This window comes from Pan troglodytes, chromosome 5 (genome assembly GCF_028858775.2).
Source record: "Pan troglodytes isolate AG18354 chromosome 5, NHGRI_mPanTro3-v2.0_pri, whole genome shotgun sequence".
Taxonomy (NCBI): Eukaryota; Metazoa; Chordata; class Mammalia; order Primates; family Hominidae; genus Pan; species Pan troglodytes.
The window spans coordinates 56,760,130-56,778,457 of record NC_072403.2 but is presented as its reverse complement, the minus strand read 5'-3'; the positions used below and the strand labels follow the sequence as shown (position 1 = coordinate 56,778,457).

Here is an 18,328-nt window from a genome sequence, read left to right as displayed (position 1 = left end):
AAACTGTGATTAGTGCTCCTGGAGAGTCAAGTAGTTATTACAAGGAAAGATAATAAAGAAATTTCACTTTTTAGTCTTATAACTCTGTATCATTTGAATGTTTTAAAGTTAAAACATTGTAATATATTTTCTATATAAAAATTAATTTAAATAAATAGGTAAATAAAGTCAACTTTTCTGGAAGTTGGAAAAAGCATTTAATGACTATGGTAACACTGATTATTCAGTGCTAGGGGTCCAGATAAATAAGCACATTTGAAAACTAAAACAGGAAATTTCTGGAACACAGAGTTTTCTTGGAATAAAACTACAAGGATGCAGTCTGTTACCATGAAATTTGGATATTGTGCTGAACAACAAACAGGAACACAGATAAAAGCAATTTGACTCTATGTATACATATAATGTTATCACTAAAAATGTAACTCCTTGTTCCAAAAACTGTTCTTCTCAATTTATTTTGAGATTGTCACCCAAAATTATTTGTTTTGCTTTATTTGTTGTTTCAAGATTTGAAAGAATAACTGTTAGATATGTCTCAAAGCATGAAGGTAAAAAACAGAAAATGTTTAAAAGAAAACCTTATTATACATTTTTGTATTGATAAATTCACAAGTAGCTGTCCTTGCTCAGTTGCCAAGTCACAGTCTTTTGAAGACAAGGTAAAATACTATCTACCAAATCACAGAATGAGAGGCGCAGGCTGCCTTGCCTTCATGCTTCCCCATAAGGACACTTGCTCTCTATTCCCTTCTAAACATCTGTCAGCATAGCCCTTTACAGGGATACTGGTATGTGGATTGATTTTACAGATATGAAAAATTTCACTTAAGAATTTCCCTGGGCAACCAATCCTTCACAGTTGCCACATTATTACAACTGGGTGAATAGACTTAAATACGTCAACTAAGTCCACGAAAACAACAATGAAGCTGTCTCCAACCTCTGCCCTCCCCCATTCCCCCGCAGACCTCACCTCCTACTGGTCTCTCCCCTGTACAGTCCACTCCTTACTCTCACTTTGACAGTCAAACTTCAGGAATCAGGACCTATTTCCTTATGGGTCTGTGCGCCAGGGAGACTGTTCACTCCATACTTCCTTCTGGCCTCTGCTCAAATGTCACCATCTCAACGAGGGCCTTCTGTTCTTTATTTTTCTCAATAACACTTACCCACCATCCAACATACCACACATTTTATTTTTTCTTGTTCCATAGCTTTATTTATAATAACTAAACAACTAAAATCAACTTAGATGCTCAAAAATAGGAGAACTGATAAGTCCTCTAAGACACCTGGAATACTGCTGAGCAATACAAATGAAGAAATGTTGGATACGCACAATTGTAGTAGTTTTCTATTGGCACCATAACAACTTATCACCAACTTGGCTGCTTAAATTTATCACGTAGTTCTTTTTATATGTATTTTATTTATTTTTTACTTTTATTTTATTATTTGTCCCATCCTATCCCAATAGAATGTAAACTCTTTCAAGGTATATATTTTTGCCTGTGTTTTTCACTCCTTTATCTTCAGAGACAGAACAGTATCTGACAGAAGATTGATGCTAAACAAATAACCCCATAATTATAAGACATCTCATATCAATGATATTTTTTCCCTAAATGTTTGATGCACACAGAAACTAGATCTTTATATGAAGGGGTCAAAGCCACTTTTATGAAAAACTGATTTTCTAGACGAGAAAAGCTATAGTACTGAGTTTAGACTAGTAGATTAACCGAAACAACTACTGGGTTCTCAACTCCCTGTGGGAGTAAATAGATAACAGTGCCATCAAAATGCCAATGACCACAGAGCAGATAGAAGGGTTTTGACAGCATCGGTGCTCAGTCACCACTCTCCCAATCACAATGGAGTTATCAATCACTCAAGAAATCTCAGGAAGTTCCTTGGCCTAGCCCAATAGCTGGAAGAGAAGATACAGGTGGTGCAAGGTTCTACCAATCAGAGAACGTCCAAAAAGGAGTTAAAGGGGCTCAAACACTACTAATCTGTCTTATGTTACCTTGGCAATAGAGTAGAGAAAGGCTTACATTAAAATACATGGTCGTGGAATTCCCAAAACGTTGCAGGTTCTAGTGGACTGAAAAACTGAATCATGCTTGGCCTGGTAGTGAAAGGTGTGATTATAGGAACAGTTGCCACCCCTTCTGATAAAGTCTCAAAAATGTGTAGCAACAGCAGTGACAACAGGGCTGGAGCAGACACTTTAGAGATGAAAGCACATTAAACCAGGCCAAAGGACACTTGAAAAAAAAGGTCCAAAAGTGTCTTCAAATGGTGTCATCATCATAGCTTCTCTGCTCGAGCTCAGATTCATTAAGTAGTAGGTTAGGAATAAGCCACAGTATGGCGCTGACCACCACAACCTCAGAACCCAAAAGGTATTTGCTAGCTCATTCCTTTGTCAGAAGGTTGAACTAACCCAGCAACAGCACAGCCAATTTTAGCACTTTGACTTGTCAGCAGGGTAGCCTCCACTGATGAATTTTGAATCCGGTGATATCATATAGTATTAGTCACTAAACTGCTATGTACCACCCTTTTCTGCCTATCTACATGGCACAGAAATAATCATTAATGGATACCACAGCTATCCACATGCATTCATTTCCACAATGAGAGAAGTTTGTCCAGGTAGCCTAAGAAAGAAGGTATCAGGTTTTTGTGTTATTTTTTCACAGGAGAAATGTGATCCCTCATCTAGGGCCCTCGAAGCCACTTTCAGTCTGCCTTTGTTTCATATTATGTTATCCAGATCTGTGCCAACTACTTAGTAGGCCTCATTCAAGTAAATTACCATCTCTGATTATGATGAAATAGATCTAATGCACTGATTAGGGTCTCTTCCTAAACTGCCTGCCAAGCTTCTTGCTGAGTTTCTCTTGTTAATATTCTCCTTTACCTTTCATGGCTCCTTCCTAATTGGGCATCGTTTAGATTTAGTAATGATGCTTCATATTATGGTGGCAATCTTTCCCCAAGTAACATAAATGGAAATATTCAACTAGAAAAAAAAAGAGAGAGAGAGAGAGCACTCATTTGTTGAAACCCAGGTGTACATCTGCATTCTATAATCCCAGGTCCAGTTGATCAGATGATGTTCATAAAAATCAAGTAGTGGCCTCCTTTAATGATATATTTTATTGTTTACAATAAAAATCAACAGAGATGTACAGAGCACTATTACAGTTTTTTTCAGCAAGTGATCTGCATCTGCCATTCTGTAGACACAGCTAAAGTTAGCCATTATATCTGTTCCAGTGAATTCAGCTAAATCATCATAACAAGCATGGTTATTGTGCTAAAAGACATTAACAGTCACCATTTTTCATTTCCATCAGGGGGTAAAAACTGCTCTATCTTTACTTCTAATAGATGGAAATTGAACTAAAACTGGAAATAGCTCCAAATGGCAATGCTAATAGTAAACGTGACATCTAAATAATTATCCTAAAATAAATAAATGGGAGGAGATATAAAAAGCCCTCTTCATTTTTTTCCTAGAACAGAAAAGAGTTATGAAACACTATATCTTTTAAAATAAATTCTGTTTAAGACTCAGAACAATAATTGGGCTGGTTCTCCAGACTCTATTATGAGTTCAAATCAATGACTCTGTTCCTAACACAGTCGTTTGTTTCTACTTTAAGAAGAAATATATTACTCACCTATCTATGAGAGAAAAAGATAACAATCAGTGAACTTATAGAACTTCTCACCACTATATGTCTATACCAATATCAAGTAAAACTAGAATTTATACTATTGATTATCATTTCAGTAAGTCCTGCCAGTTGATCATATAAACCTAGTAAGCTCACCAGCATTTACTTAAAGAATAAAAGCAGATCAACCTTATATTGCTCTTGAGTTAAATATAAGAATAATAATAATCTTCTATATTTTATATTGATGACTTGCATCACAAATCACTATCTTGTTATGATGTATTATACTTACTGACAATAAGGATTTGAGGTTTTTTTGGTCTGGAATGACCTGACTGCAAAAAGGAATTTTTTTTCTAGTGGTTCTGTTTCCTTCACTTAATGCCAGGCACTGTGGCTGGCCATGTAATTTATCCAGAAAAATATTTCTGGAAATATAGATATTAATATAAAGATGTAGATATAGTCTACTTTCTGGAATATACACATTTCATGTGAAGCAATGAAATATGGAGATCGCTGGACAAATTCTACACAGACCAGAGTGTGTAGAAATCCACTGATAACCCTGGACTGTGTGGTAAGAATGAATCAAACTCAGTCAAGAAGCTGAAAGACTTTGGCTCTGCCGTCCAAATTCTCTACATAGTTGCCTGACTTGGTGACAAAACCTAAATGACTGGTGCAGGTCAAGTGGTCTGATCTACAGTGCTGCACTGACAAAGTCAAACAAAGAATAAAAAGAAGATTATTGAAGTAAAAAGTGAGGTATTGCCTTAATTATCTGCATAATTACCTTATATTTTAATTTCCATATACACACACAGAATCCTTTATCTGGATTCAAGTAATTTCTTAAAAAATATGACTGTGGGCAAATGTTGATTCAGATTTGGGGACTGTCTTAATGAGAAATTTGTGGAGTCAGACACAGATACTGAGGCACACTGTGTCAATCAACAGATATTGAGGCACACTGTGTGTTTATTCCCTATCTGGAAGACAACAGGGACCCAGAAGTATGTGGCATGACCTCATCCTTCATGTACATAAAAAGTAGCCAGGGAGCTAGACCTGCAGCAAAGACAGGCAGTGTCACATGCTGATGAAACACACAGGTCCTAGTGCCCATCTACTGGGGTTTGAATCCCAACTCTGACATTTACTTCTGATGCCTTAGATCAGTCCCTGTCTGTAAAATCAGCATGACAACAGTATCTACCTCTTGTTGTGTAGATTAAAAGATTGGATCGAAGAAGGTACACTGTCTATATTTTTGAATGAACAAATGAATAAAATTTCACACACAGTTACAAAGTACAGTGGTCCAAAATATAAGAATCCTAATTTTTTTTTTTTTTGAGACAAGGTCTGTTCCGGATACCCAGGCTGGCATGCCATGGCACCACCATAGCTCACTGCAGCCCTAAATGAGTAGCTGGGATTACAGGCTCCAGAAACCATGCCTGGATATGAATTCTAGTTCAGACTCCACTGCTAGCACTTTGTGTGAGCCTGAGCCAGTAACCAACTTCCCAAACTTTAATTTCCCCTAACTAAACATAAAGGTTTAGCCCAGATGGTTTCAACACAATATTATAACACTGGCTTATCATTCTATAATTACACATTCTTAGATAAATAGAGAAAGGGGGTATCAGTGAGGACTGGAGTCATGGAAGTTTTCATTAAGGAAGTTAAGGTGATCTACCTAAGGGAAAAGGTGAGAAATAAATTTGCAGGGTCAGGGCCAGAAACAAACATATGAGAAGATGCTGAGAAGGAGTGGGACAGACTAGGGGAACCAACAGATAAAGTTCTGCCCTTTTTGGAGGCTTCACACAAGAAAGTAAAAGGAAGTGGGCTTTTATATGAAGGATGAAAAGTATGCGGGTAGAGACTTGAAAGAAAGTAAACGGGTTCCCTTGTAAGCTGATAAAAACTCAGACGTTCTAAACTTTTTCTGAGAAAGGGGAATGACAGCGTAAAAGCAGTGATTAAGGAAGATTAATTTGATAAAGTTATGTAGGAGAATTGGAGGAACATAGATAACAGATCCAATTACTCTTTCTAAAATTGACTAGTAATGCTCAGAGGAAAAAAAATGCAATGGTTGCAATAGCTGCCTCAGAACAAGTTTTATTAGTCTGCAGCTAAAACTCAAATTTTAACCATAGGTGGTATGTAAGGAATTTAGTAAATCATTTGACATAATTAAAAATTAAATACATATAGGTGTGTGTATGTATATGCATATATGTATTTAGATTAAGTACCATATGGTACATGCAAATAATGTATTTAAATACTATTGCTCTGTCTACATATTTCTCCTTAAAGATAAACGTGGTGTGAATCAAGTGAAATCTTACAGATTAGAACCTAAAATTTCCAGATAACCCCAATCCCACCATATGATATTATAGCCGTGTATAATAAAATAATTTTTAAACACTTGGAAACTATCATTTAGCACAAGAGAAAAGGAAGGCAGATGTTAGGGGTCAAAAACTGTACTATTCAATGAGCCCCACTTGTGTTTCTCTACTATTCACATTAACAGCATAAGATTAAGCAACTCTTAGCAATTAGACAAATCTTAGCAATAGAAGCAGATGATTTATTAGCCCTTGGACACTCAGAAGGAAAAGAAGTTTGGGCAGTTTGCAACAGTGTGGGCATTGTTTAATCTTCACATTTTGAGAACAGAGTGAATTGAATTTGGAATCGCAGAACTAATTTAACATACTCAAAGAGTATTTTTTCCACACTATCATAAGGAAAGAGAAGTGAGAAGGGACACAAAAATATAGATACATTAAATACCAACTATATACTCAACACCATGCTGGACACAACTTAAATGTTATTTATTTCTATTAAGAAAGCTCTGATATTTTCCTAGTTTTAATGATAAAAATTTAAAGTTTCAAGTACTAAAGAAATGTATCTAAGGTCTCACAGCAATTAAATGACTGAGCCATTCAAACCAATTGTGCCTAAACTTTGATTTAGACCTCTATGGAATAACAGGGGAAAAATTTACTGTCCTGCTTGAAACAACCAAAACATATAAAATATGTAAAATAGGTTTTCACAATATATAAAGCAAAATATTCAAAACACTTAACATTATACAATGAGGAACAGCAAGAAAAAAATGTTTCCTGAGAAACAGGAAACAAACAAGTGAGCCCTGCAATTTCCCACAATTTATTGCATTGAGAGGGTTTCCCAACTCCCGCATAAGAATGTGGAACCCAGGTGAAGCCCAGAAGACCCCCCTAAGTTGAGGAGACAGTGCTGAGAGTCTGAAGAGATCAAGGCAGCCAGAATTTGCAGGACAAATTCCTAAAGAGGAGAGAACTGCACATGGAGAGAACTCCTTAAAGATCTACAGAAGATGCCCTTCAGTGTTCAGCTGAGTACAAGTAACACATGTATGTGAGGAAATGACAGGGAAAGAATTACAGGAAATAGCTAGCAATATCAGTGCCTGACACTCACATGGGGTCAGCTAAAGTACCTAGCAAACCTCAGGATTCAAGGGGAATAGGTAGAGTACACAGGGTGCTCTTGCCTCAGTAAGGGAGAATCCATTCCTACTCATTAAATCTTTAAAGCAAGACCTGAAAAGATCAAAATAATGTCAAGTAACTTAACTGCATCCCAAGAACAAAGCTCAAGAATATCCATAGAAATAGAAAACTCTCCAGTAACTAACAATGTACAATTCACTGTCTGACATAACAATAAAAGATTACTAAGCAGAAGTAGGAAAATAAGACTCACAATAAGAAGAAAGATGAATCATTCAAAACTGACCCAGAGCAGATACATTTTTATATTTACTAGACAAGCACATTGAAATGGTTGATGACTAAACTAAACAGGTTCAAAAAATGAAGTAGAGTCATGGCAGATTTTTTTAAAGGCCTAAATTGAACTTTCAGAAGTAAAAACTACAACATTCAAGAATAAAAACATACCAGTTGAGATTAATGACAGATTAGGCATTGCAGAAGGAAAGATAAGTGAACTTAAAAACATAACAATAGAAACTATCCAAAATGAGTCATAGAGTAAACACAGAATTAAAATAAAGAAAAAGAAAGAAAGAAAAAAGCAAAGAATTAATATTGTTAAAATATCCATACTACCCAAAGAAATTTATAGATTCCATGCAATCCTTATCAAAATCCCAATGGCATTATTCACAAAAATGGGGAAAAAAATCTTAAAATTCATATGGTACCACAAAAGACCCCAAATAGCCAAAGCAGTTCAGAGAAAGAAAAAACAACATTGTGCTGGATGCAGTGGCTCACACCTGTAATCCCAGTACATTGGGAGGCCAAGGTGGGTAGATCGGTTGAGGTCAGGACCATTCTGGCCAACATAATGAAACCCCATTTCTACTGAAAATATAAAAATTAGCCAGGTGTGGTGGTAAGTGCCTGTAATCCCAGTTACCTGAGAGGCTGAGGCAGGAGAATCACTTGAACCCTGGAGGTGGAGGTTGTAGCAAGCCTTCCAGGGTGGGCGACAAAGCAAAAATCCACCCCTATACCAAAAAAATATGTATATATATATATTGGAGGCATCACACTTCCTTATTTTAAATTATATAACAAAGCTATAATAATCAAAACAGCATGGTACTGGCATAAAAGCAGACATAAACCAGTGGAATAGAACAGAGAACCCATAAATAAATCCAAACATATATGGTCATGAACAGCACACAATAAGAAAAATTGTCTTTTTGATAAACAGCAGAGGGAAAACTGAACTCCCACAGGAAAAAGAATAAAATTGGGCTGTTTTCTGGGGAAGCGGTTCCAAGATGGCTGAATAGGAACGGCTCCAGTCTACAGCTCCCAGCGTGGGCGACTCAGAAGACGGGTGATTTCTGCATTTCCAACTGAGGTACCGGGTTCATCTCAATGGGGCTTGTCGGACAGTGGGTGCAGGACAGTGGGTGCAGTGCACCAAGCATGAGCCAAAGCAGGGCGAGGCATCACCTCACCAAGGAAGCACAAAGGGTCAGGGAATTCCCTTTCCTAGCCAAGCAAATCTGTGACAGACAGCATCTGGAAAATCGGAACACTCCCACTCTAATACTGTGCTTTTCCAATGGTCTTAGCAAACAGCACACAAGGAGACTATATCCCGCACCTAGCTCGGAGGGTCCCATGCCCACGGAGCCTCGCTCATTGCTAGCACAGCAGTCAGAGATTGAACTGCAAGGCGGCAGCAAGGCTGTGGAGGGGTGCCCACCATTGCTGAGGCTTGAGTAGGTAAACAAAGCGGCCCAGAAGCTCGAACTAGGTGGAGCCCACTGCAGCTCAAGGAGGCCTGCCTGCCTGTGTAGAATCCACCTCTGGGGGCAGGGCAGAGTCAAACAAAAGGCAGCAGAAACCTCTGCAGACTTAAATGTCCCTGTCTGACAGCTTTGAAGAGAGTAGTGGTTCTCCCGGCACGGAGTTTGAGATCTGAGAAGGGACAGAATGCCTCCTCAAGTGGGTCCCCCTGACCCACGAGTAGCCTAACTGGGAGGCAGCCCCCAGTAGGGGCAGACTGACGCCTCACACGGCTGGGTACCCCTCTGAGTTGAAACTTCCAGAGAAACAATCAGGCAGCAACATTGGCTGTTCACCAATATCCACTGTTCTGCAGCCTCTGCTGCTGATACCCAGGCAAACAGGGTCTGGAGTGGACCTCAGGCAAACTCCAACAGACCTGCAGCTGAGGGTCCTGATTGTTAGAAGGAAAACTAACAAACAGAAAGGACATCCACACCAAAACCACATCTGTACTTCACCATCATCAAAGACCAAAGGTAGATAAAACCAAAAAGATGGGGAAAAAACAGAGAAGAAAAACTGAAAATTATAAAAATCAGAGGGCCTCTCCTCCTCCAAAGGAATGCAGCTCCTCACCAGCCACGGAACAAAGCTGGATGGAGAAAGACTTTGATGAGTTGAGAGAAGGAGGCTTCAGACGATCAAACTACACCAAGCTAAAGGAGGACGTTCAAAACCATCACAAAGAAGCTAAAAACCTTCAAAAAAGATTAGATGAATGGTTAACTAGAATAACCAATGTAGAGAAGTCCTTAAATGACCTGACGGAGCTGAAAACCATGGCACGAGAACTACGTGATGAATGCACAAGCCCCAGTAGCCAACTCAATCAACTAGAAGAAAGGGTATCAGTGACTGAAGATCAAATGAATGGATTGAAGCAAGAAGAGAAGTTTAGAGAAAAAAAGAATAAAAAGAAATGAACAAAGCCTCCAAGAAATATGGGACTATGTGAAAAGACCAAATCTACGTCTGATTGGTATACCTGAAAGTGATGGGGAGAATGGAACCAAGTTGGAAAACACTCTGCAGGATATTATCCAGGAGAACTTCCCCAATCTAGCAAGGCAGGCCAACATTCAAATCAGGAAATACAGAGAATGTCACAAAGATAATCCTCCAGAAGAGCAACTCCAAGACACATAATTGTCAGATTCACCAAAGTTGAAATGAAGGAAAAAATGTTAAGGGCAGCCAGAGAGAAAGGTCGGGTTACCCACAAAGGGAAGCCCATCAGACTAACAGTGGATCTCTCAGCAGAAACTCTACAAGCCAGAAGAGAGTGGGGGCCAATATTCAACATTCTTAAAGAAAAGAATTTTCAACCCAGAATTTCATACCCAGCCAAACTAAGCTTCATAAGTGAAGAAGAAATAAAATCCTTTACAGACAAGCAAATGCTGAGAGATATTGTCACCATCAGGCCTGCCCTACAAGAGCTACTGAAGGAAGCACTAAACATGGAAAGGAAAAACCGGCACCAGCAACTGCAAAAAAAGGACAAATTGTAAAGACCATTAATGCTAGGAAGGAACTGCATCAACTAACGAGCAAACTAAACAGCTAACATCATAATGACAGTATCAAATTCACACATAACAATATTAACTCTAAATGTAAATGGGCTACATGCTCCAATTAAAAGACACAGACTGGCAAATTGAATAAAGAGTCAAGACCCATCAGTCTGCTGTATTCAGGAAACCCATCTCACGTGCAGAGAAACACATAGGCTCAAAATAAAGGGATAGAGGAAGATCTACCAAGCAAATGGAAAACAAAAAAAGGCAGGGGTTGCAATCTTAGTCTCAGATAAAACAGACTTTAAACCAACAAAGATCAAAAGAGACAAAGAAGGCCATTACATAATGGTAAAGGGATCAACTCAACAAGAAGAGCTAACTATCCTAAATATATATGCACCCAATACAGGAGCACCCAGATTCATAAAGCAAGTCCTTAGAGACCTACAAAGAGACTTAGACTCCCACACAATAATAATGGGAGACTTTAACACCCCACTGTCAACATTAGACAGATCAGTGAGACAGAAAGTTAACAAGGATACCCAGGAATTGAACTCAGCTCTGCACCAAGTGGACCTAATAGACATTTACAGAACTCTCCACCCCAAATCAACAGAATATACATTTTTTTCAGCACCACACCACACCTATTCCAAAATAGACCACAAAGTTGGAAGTAAAGCTCTCCTCAGCAAATGAAAAAGAACAGAAATTATAACAAACTGTCTCTCAGACCACAGTGCAAGCAAACTAGAACTCAGGATTAAGAAACGCACTCAAAACCACTCAACTACATGGAAACTGAACAACCTGCTCCTGAATGACTACTGGGTACATAACGAAATGAAGGCAGAAATAAAGATGTTGTTTGGAACCAATGAGAACAAAGACACAACATACCAGAATCTCTGGGACACATTCAAAACAGTGTGTAGAGGGAAATTTATACCACTAAATGCCCACAAGAGAAAGCAGGAAAGATCCAAAATTGACACCCTAACATCACAATTAAAACAACTAGAAAGGCAAGAGGAAACACATTCAAAAGCTAGCAGAAGGCAAGAAATCACTAAGATCAGAGCAGAAATGAAGGAGATAGAGACACAAAAAACCCTTCAAAAAATCAATGAATCCAGGAGCTGGTTTTTTGAAAGGATCAACAAAATTGATAGACCACTAGCAAGACTAATAAAGAAGAAAAGAGAGAAGAATCAAATAGACCCAATAAAAAATGATAAAGGGGATATCACCACCGATCCCACAGAAATACAAACTACCATCAGAGAATACTACAAACACCTCTATGCAAATAAACTAGAAAATCTAGAAGAAATGGATAAATTTCTCGACACATACACCCAAGACTAAACCAGGAAGAAGTTGAATCTCTGAATAGACGTAACAGGCTCTGAAATTGTGGCAATAATCAATAGCTTACCAACCAAAAAGAGTCCAGGACCAGATAGACTCACAGCCACATTCTACCAGAGGTACAAGGAGGAACTGGCACCATTCCTTCTGAAACTATTCCAATCAATAGAAAAAGAGGGAATCTTCCTTAACTCATTTTATGAGGCCAGCATCATCCTGATACCAAAGCCGGGCAGAGATACAACCAAAAAAAGAGAATTTTAGACCAATATCCTTGATGAACATTGATGCAAAAATCCTCAATAAAATACTGGCAAACTGAATCCAGCAGCATATCAAAGAGCTTATCCAGCATAATCAAGTGGGCTTCATCCCTGGGATGCAACGCTGGTTCAATATACGCAAATCAATAAATGTAATCCAGCATATAAACAGAACCAAAGACAAAAACCACATGATTATCTCAATAGATGCAGAAAAGGCCTTTGACAAAATTCAACAACCTTCATGCTAAAAACTCTCAATAAATTAGGTATTGATGGGATGTATCTCAAAATAATAAGAGCTATCTATGACAAACCCACAGCCAATATCATACTGAATGGGCAAAAACTGGAGGCATTCCCTTTGAAAACTGGCACAAGACAGGGATGCCCTCTCTCACCACTCCTATTCAACATAGTGTTGGAAGTTCTGGCCAGGGCTATTAGGCAGGAGAAGGAAATAAAGGGTATTCAATTAGGAAAAGAGGAAGTCAAATTGTCCCTGTTTGCAGATGACATGATTGTATATCTAGAAAACCCCATTGTCTCAGACCAAAATCTCCTTAAGCTGATAAGCAACTTCAGCAAAGTCTCAGGATACAAAATCAATGTACAAAAATCAAAAGCATTCTTATACACCAATAACAAACAAACAGAGAGCCAAATCATGAGTGAACTCCCATTCACAATTGCTTCAAAGAGAATAAAATACCTAGGAATCCAACTTACAAGGCATGTGAAGGACCTCTTCAAGGAGAACTACAAACCACTGCTCAATGAAATAAAAGAGGATACAAGCAAATGAAAGAACATTCCATGCTCATGGGTAGGAAGAATCAATATCGTGAAAATGGCCATACTGCCCAAGGTAATTTATAGATTCAATGCCATCCCCATCAAGCTACCAATGACTTTCTTCACAGAATTGGAAAAAACTACATTAAAGTTCATATGGAACCAAAAAAGAGCCCGCATCGCCAAGTCAATCCTAAGCCAAAAGAACAAAGCTGGAGGCATCACGCTACCTGACTTCAAACTATACTACAAGGCTACAGTAACCAAAACAGCATGGTACTGGTACCAAAACAGAGATATAGATCAATGGAACACAACAGAGCCCTTAGAAATAACGCTGCATATCTACAACTATCTGATCTTTGACAAACCTGAGAAAAACAAGCAATGGGGAAAGGATTTCCTATTTAATAAATGGTGCTGGGAAAACTGGCTAGCCATATGTAGAAAGTTGAAACTGGATCCCTTCCTTACACCTTATACAAAAATTAATTCAAGATGAATTAAAGACTTAAACGTTAGACCTAAAACCATAAAAACCCTAGAAGAAAACCTAGGCATTACCATTCAGGACATAGGCATGGGCAAGGACTTCATGTCTAAAACACCAAAAGCAATGGCAACAAAAGACAAAATTGACAAATGGGATCTAATTAAACTAAAGAGCTTCTGCACAGCAAAGGAAACTACCATCAGAGTGAACAGGCAACCTACAAAATGGGAGAAAATTTTTGCAACCTACTCATCTGACAAAGGGCTAATATCCAGAATCTACAATGAACTCAAACAAATTTACAAGAAAAGAACAACCCCATCACAAAGTGGGCAAAGGATCTGAACAGACACTTCTCAAAAGAAGACATTTATGCAGCCAAAAAACACATGAAAAAATGCTCACCATCACTGGCCATCAGAGAAATGCAAATCAAAACCACAATGAGATACCATCTCACACCAGTTAGAATGGCAATCATTAAAAAGTCAGGAAACAACAAGTGCTGGAGAGGATGTGGAGAAATAGGAACACTTTTACTCTGTTGAACTGTAAACTAGTTCAACCATTGTGGAAGTCAGTGTGGCGATTCCTCAGGGATCTAGAACTAGAAATACCATTTGACCCAGCCATCCCATTACTGGGTATATACCCAAAGGATTAAACATCATGCTGCTATAAAGACACATGCACACGTATGTTTATAGCAGCACTATTCACAATAGCAAAGACTTGGAACCAATCCAAATGTCCAACAATGGTAGACTGGATTAAGAAAATGTGGCACATATACACCATGGAATACTACGCAGCTATAAAAAATGATGAGTTCATGTCCTTTGTAGGGACATGGATGAAACTGGAAATCATCTTCTCAGTAAACTATCGCAAGGACAAAAAACCAAACACCACATGTTCTCATTCATAGGTGGGAATTGAACAATGAGAACACGTGGACACAGGAAGGGGAACATCACACTCTGGAGACTGTTGTGGGGTGGGGGGAGGGGGGAAGGATAGCATTAGGAGATATACCTAATGCTAAATGACGAGTTAATGGGTGCAGCACACCAGCATTGCACGTGTACATATGTAACTAACCTGCACATTGTGCACATGTACCCTAAAACTTAAAGTATTAAAAAAAAAGAACTCAATAGTATAAAACTACTTTTTAAAAAAGACAAGAAATAACAAGTGTTGATGAGGGTATAGAGAAAAACGGAATCCTTGTGCACTGTTGGTGGAAGCGGAGATTGGGTCAGCCATTACGGGAAACAGTATAGAGGTTCCTAAATAAATTACAAATAGAACAATCATATGACCCAGCAATCCCTCTTCTGGGTACATATCCAAAGGAAATGAAATCAACACCTTGTGAAGATATCTGTATTCCCATGTTCGTTGCCTATTCACAATAGCCAAACAACCTACATGTCCATCAATGGAAAAATGGGTAAAGAAATTGTGGTGTGTGTGTGTATGTGTGTGTGTGTGTGTATGTGTTTGTAATGGAATGTTATTCAACCTTTAAAAAGAAGATCTTGCCATTTGCCAAAACATGGATGAATCTGGAAGACATTGTGCTAAGTGAAATAAGGCAGACAGAGAAAGATAAATATTGCATGATCTCATTACATGTGGAATCTAAAAAAAGAAAAGAAAAAGAAAACTCAAATATACAAAAATAGAGACTAAAACAGCTGTTATCAGGGGCAGGGGTTAGAGAAGAAATTGAGAGATGTAGGTCAAAGGATACAAAGTAGCAGATAAGTAAGATGAAGGTCTAGAGATCTAATATATAATATAAGGACTATAGTTAATAATATACTATTCAGGATTTTTGCTAATTGAGTAAATTTTAGCTGCTCTTGCTACATATAGAAAATGGTCATGTAAGCTGATATACATGTTAATTGGCTTTACTATAGTAACCATTTTACTATCTACATATATCCTATTACAACATGCTGTATACCTTAAATATACACAATACAATTTATTTTAAAAGAAAAAAGCAATGGTGAACTGGGAGACATTAGCAGTCTAATGTCTCCCAGTTGCTCTTGCCTCAGTAATGGAGAATCCATTGAGTTCAATGGAGTTCATTGAATCAATGGAGTTCTTGAACTAGGAATGACATAAGTCAGAAAAGTTGAAGAAATATTGACCTAAAATTATTCCTATTTGATGAAAATTATAAATCCAAAAATTTAAGAAGTCCAATGAACACAAAACATTAAAAATCTGAGGAAAACTAAAGTGCATTGTAACCAAACACTTTAAACCAGTGATGAAAAAAAGTTTCAAAACCAGCAAGAATGAAAAACATTTTATGTACAGAGAATCAAAAATAGGATGACAGATTTCACATCATAAAGAATGAAACATAGCAAGCAAGATAGAGAAGCAATCTCTTTAAGGTAATGGGGACAAAGGGTCAAATTAAAACTATTCTCATTGAAAACAGCTTTTAAAAATGAAAGTAAAATCAAGACTTTTTAGAAATATTAAAGCTGAACAAATTCATCTCCAGCAGACTCATACTAAAAGAACTATAGAAGGCAGTCTTTCAGGCAGAAGGAAAATTACACCTGATGGAAATACAGATCTACACAAAAGAATGAAGAACATAAGAAAAGGTAACTACATCAGTAAATATATTGCTTTTCTCTTCTTATTTAAATGCTTTAAAAGAGAATTGATTGTTTAAATAAAAATATCAATGTAGGCTACATGCAGTGGCTCACACCTATAATCCCAGCACTTTGGGAGGCTGAGGTGGGTGGATCACTTGAGGTCAGAAGTTCAAGACCAGCCTGGCCAACATGGTGATCTTTGTCTCTATTAAAAAATACAAAAATTAGCCAGGCGTGGTGGCGGGCACCTGTAATCCCAGCTACACTCAAGGCTGAGGCAAGAGATCACTTGAATCCAGGAGGCAGAGGCTGCAGTCAGCCAAAATTACTCCACTGCCCTCCAGCCTAGGCAACAGAGTGAGAATCTGTCTCAAAAATAAAAATAAAAATAAATCAATGTAGTATCAGACTTATATGTAGAAAATAAATATTTGACAAAATAACATGAAATTATAAGGAGAGAAATTAAAATTTATTATTTTAAGGTTCTTAATATACAAACTAGTATATTATCAGTTGAAGATAGTCTGCAATAATTTAAAGCTATATACTATAAACACTAAAGCAACCATTAATATAGCAAAATTGAAAATATGAACTTAATAGGGCAACAAAGGAGATAAAATGTAATTTTAAGAAATATACAAATAATTACAAAAAGACAGCATAATAGTAAAAGAGAATGAACAGATAAAACAATTATAAAACAAACACCAAGCTGAGAGACTTAAACCTAATCACACAATAATCACACTAAATGTAAATGGTCCAAATACCCCCATCAAAAAGGAGAGACTTTCAAACAGATAATGAAAATTCAAGACCTAACCACAAAAAAACACACTTAGAATATAAAGTCACAGATAGGGTAAAAGTGAAAGAATGACAAAAGAAGAGACATTCTTCACCAAGAGTCCTCGTGGTTTCCTGCTTCAGCAGTGCTTGGATGGAACCCGGCGCTTGTCCCCCACCCAGGCCAGCTGCCCATAGCCAGCCCTCTGTCATGTCTTCACTGCACCCTCAGACCACCCCAAGGCCCCCACCGCCGCTCCAGTGCCACGCAGCCACCGCCGCCGCAGCCTCTCCTTAGTCACTGCCATGATGACCACATCCAACTCGCAGGTGCGCCAGAACTACCACCAGGACTCAGAGGCCGCCATCAACCGCCAGATCAACCTGGAGCTCTACGCCTCCTACTTTAACCTCTCCATGTCTTACTACTTTGACCGTGATGATGTGGCTTTGAAGAACTTTGCCAAATACTTTCTTCACCAATCTCATGAGGAGAGGGAGCATGTTGAGAAACTGATGAAACTGCAGAACCAACCAGGTGGCTGAATTTTCCTTCAGGATATCAAGAAACCAGACTGATGACTGGGATAGTGGGCTGAATGTGATAGAGTGTGCATTACATTTGGAAAAAAATGTGAATCAGTCACTACCGGAACTGCACAAGCTGGCCACTGACAAAAATGACCCCCATTTGTGTGACTTCATTGAGACACATTACCTGAATGAGCAGGTGAAAGCCATCAAAGAATTGGGTGAACGTGACCAACTTGCACAAGATGGGAGCACCCGAATCTGGCTTGGCAGAATATCTCTTTGACAAGCACACTCTGGGAGAAAGTGATAATGAAAGCTAAGCCTCAGGCTAATTTCCCCATAGCTGTGGGGTGACTTCCCTGGTCACCAAGGCAGTGCATGCATGTTGGGGTTTCCTTTACCTTTTCTATAAGTTGTACCAAAACATCCACTTAAGTTCTTTTGATTTGTACCATTCCTTCAAATAAAGAAATCTTGTACCCCCCCCCCAAAAAAAAGAATGACAAAAGATAGCACATGTGAATACAAATAAAAAGTAAGCTACTGTGGCTATATTCATATCAGACAAAGTAAATTTCAGAGTAGAGAATATTACCAGTAATAAAGATGATTATTTCATAGTGATAAAGGGGTCAATTCATGAAAAAGACATAATCCTAAACCTAATACAACAGTTCAAAATAAATGCAGCAAAAACTGGAAGGAGAAAGAAACAGATCTCCAATTATAGTCAGAGATTTCAATCCTCTTTCTCAATAAATGGCAGACTAATTAGCTAGAAATCAGTAAAGATATAGAAAATTTGAAGAGTATCAATCAGTTTGACCTAGACCCTTCACCCAAAAACAGCT

The 18,328-nt window shown here is 38.1% G+C and overlaps 1 long non-coding RNA gene and 1 pseudogene across 2 annotated transcripts in view; one reads left to right on the top strand and one right to left on the bottom strand.

Moving 5' to 3' along the window:
• Positions 1-18,328, bottom strand: part of LOC134810306 (uncharacterized) — a 211,630-nt gene that overhangs the window by 132,639 nt on the left and 60,663 nt on the right. The gene's annotated exons all lie outside the window — the stretch shown is intronic.
• On the top strand, positions 17,250-17,938 carry LOC100610571 (ferritin heavy chain-like; annotated as a pseudogene).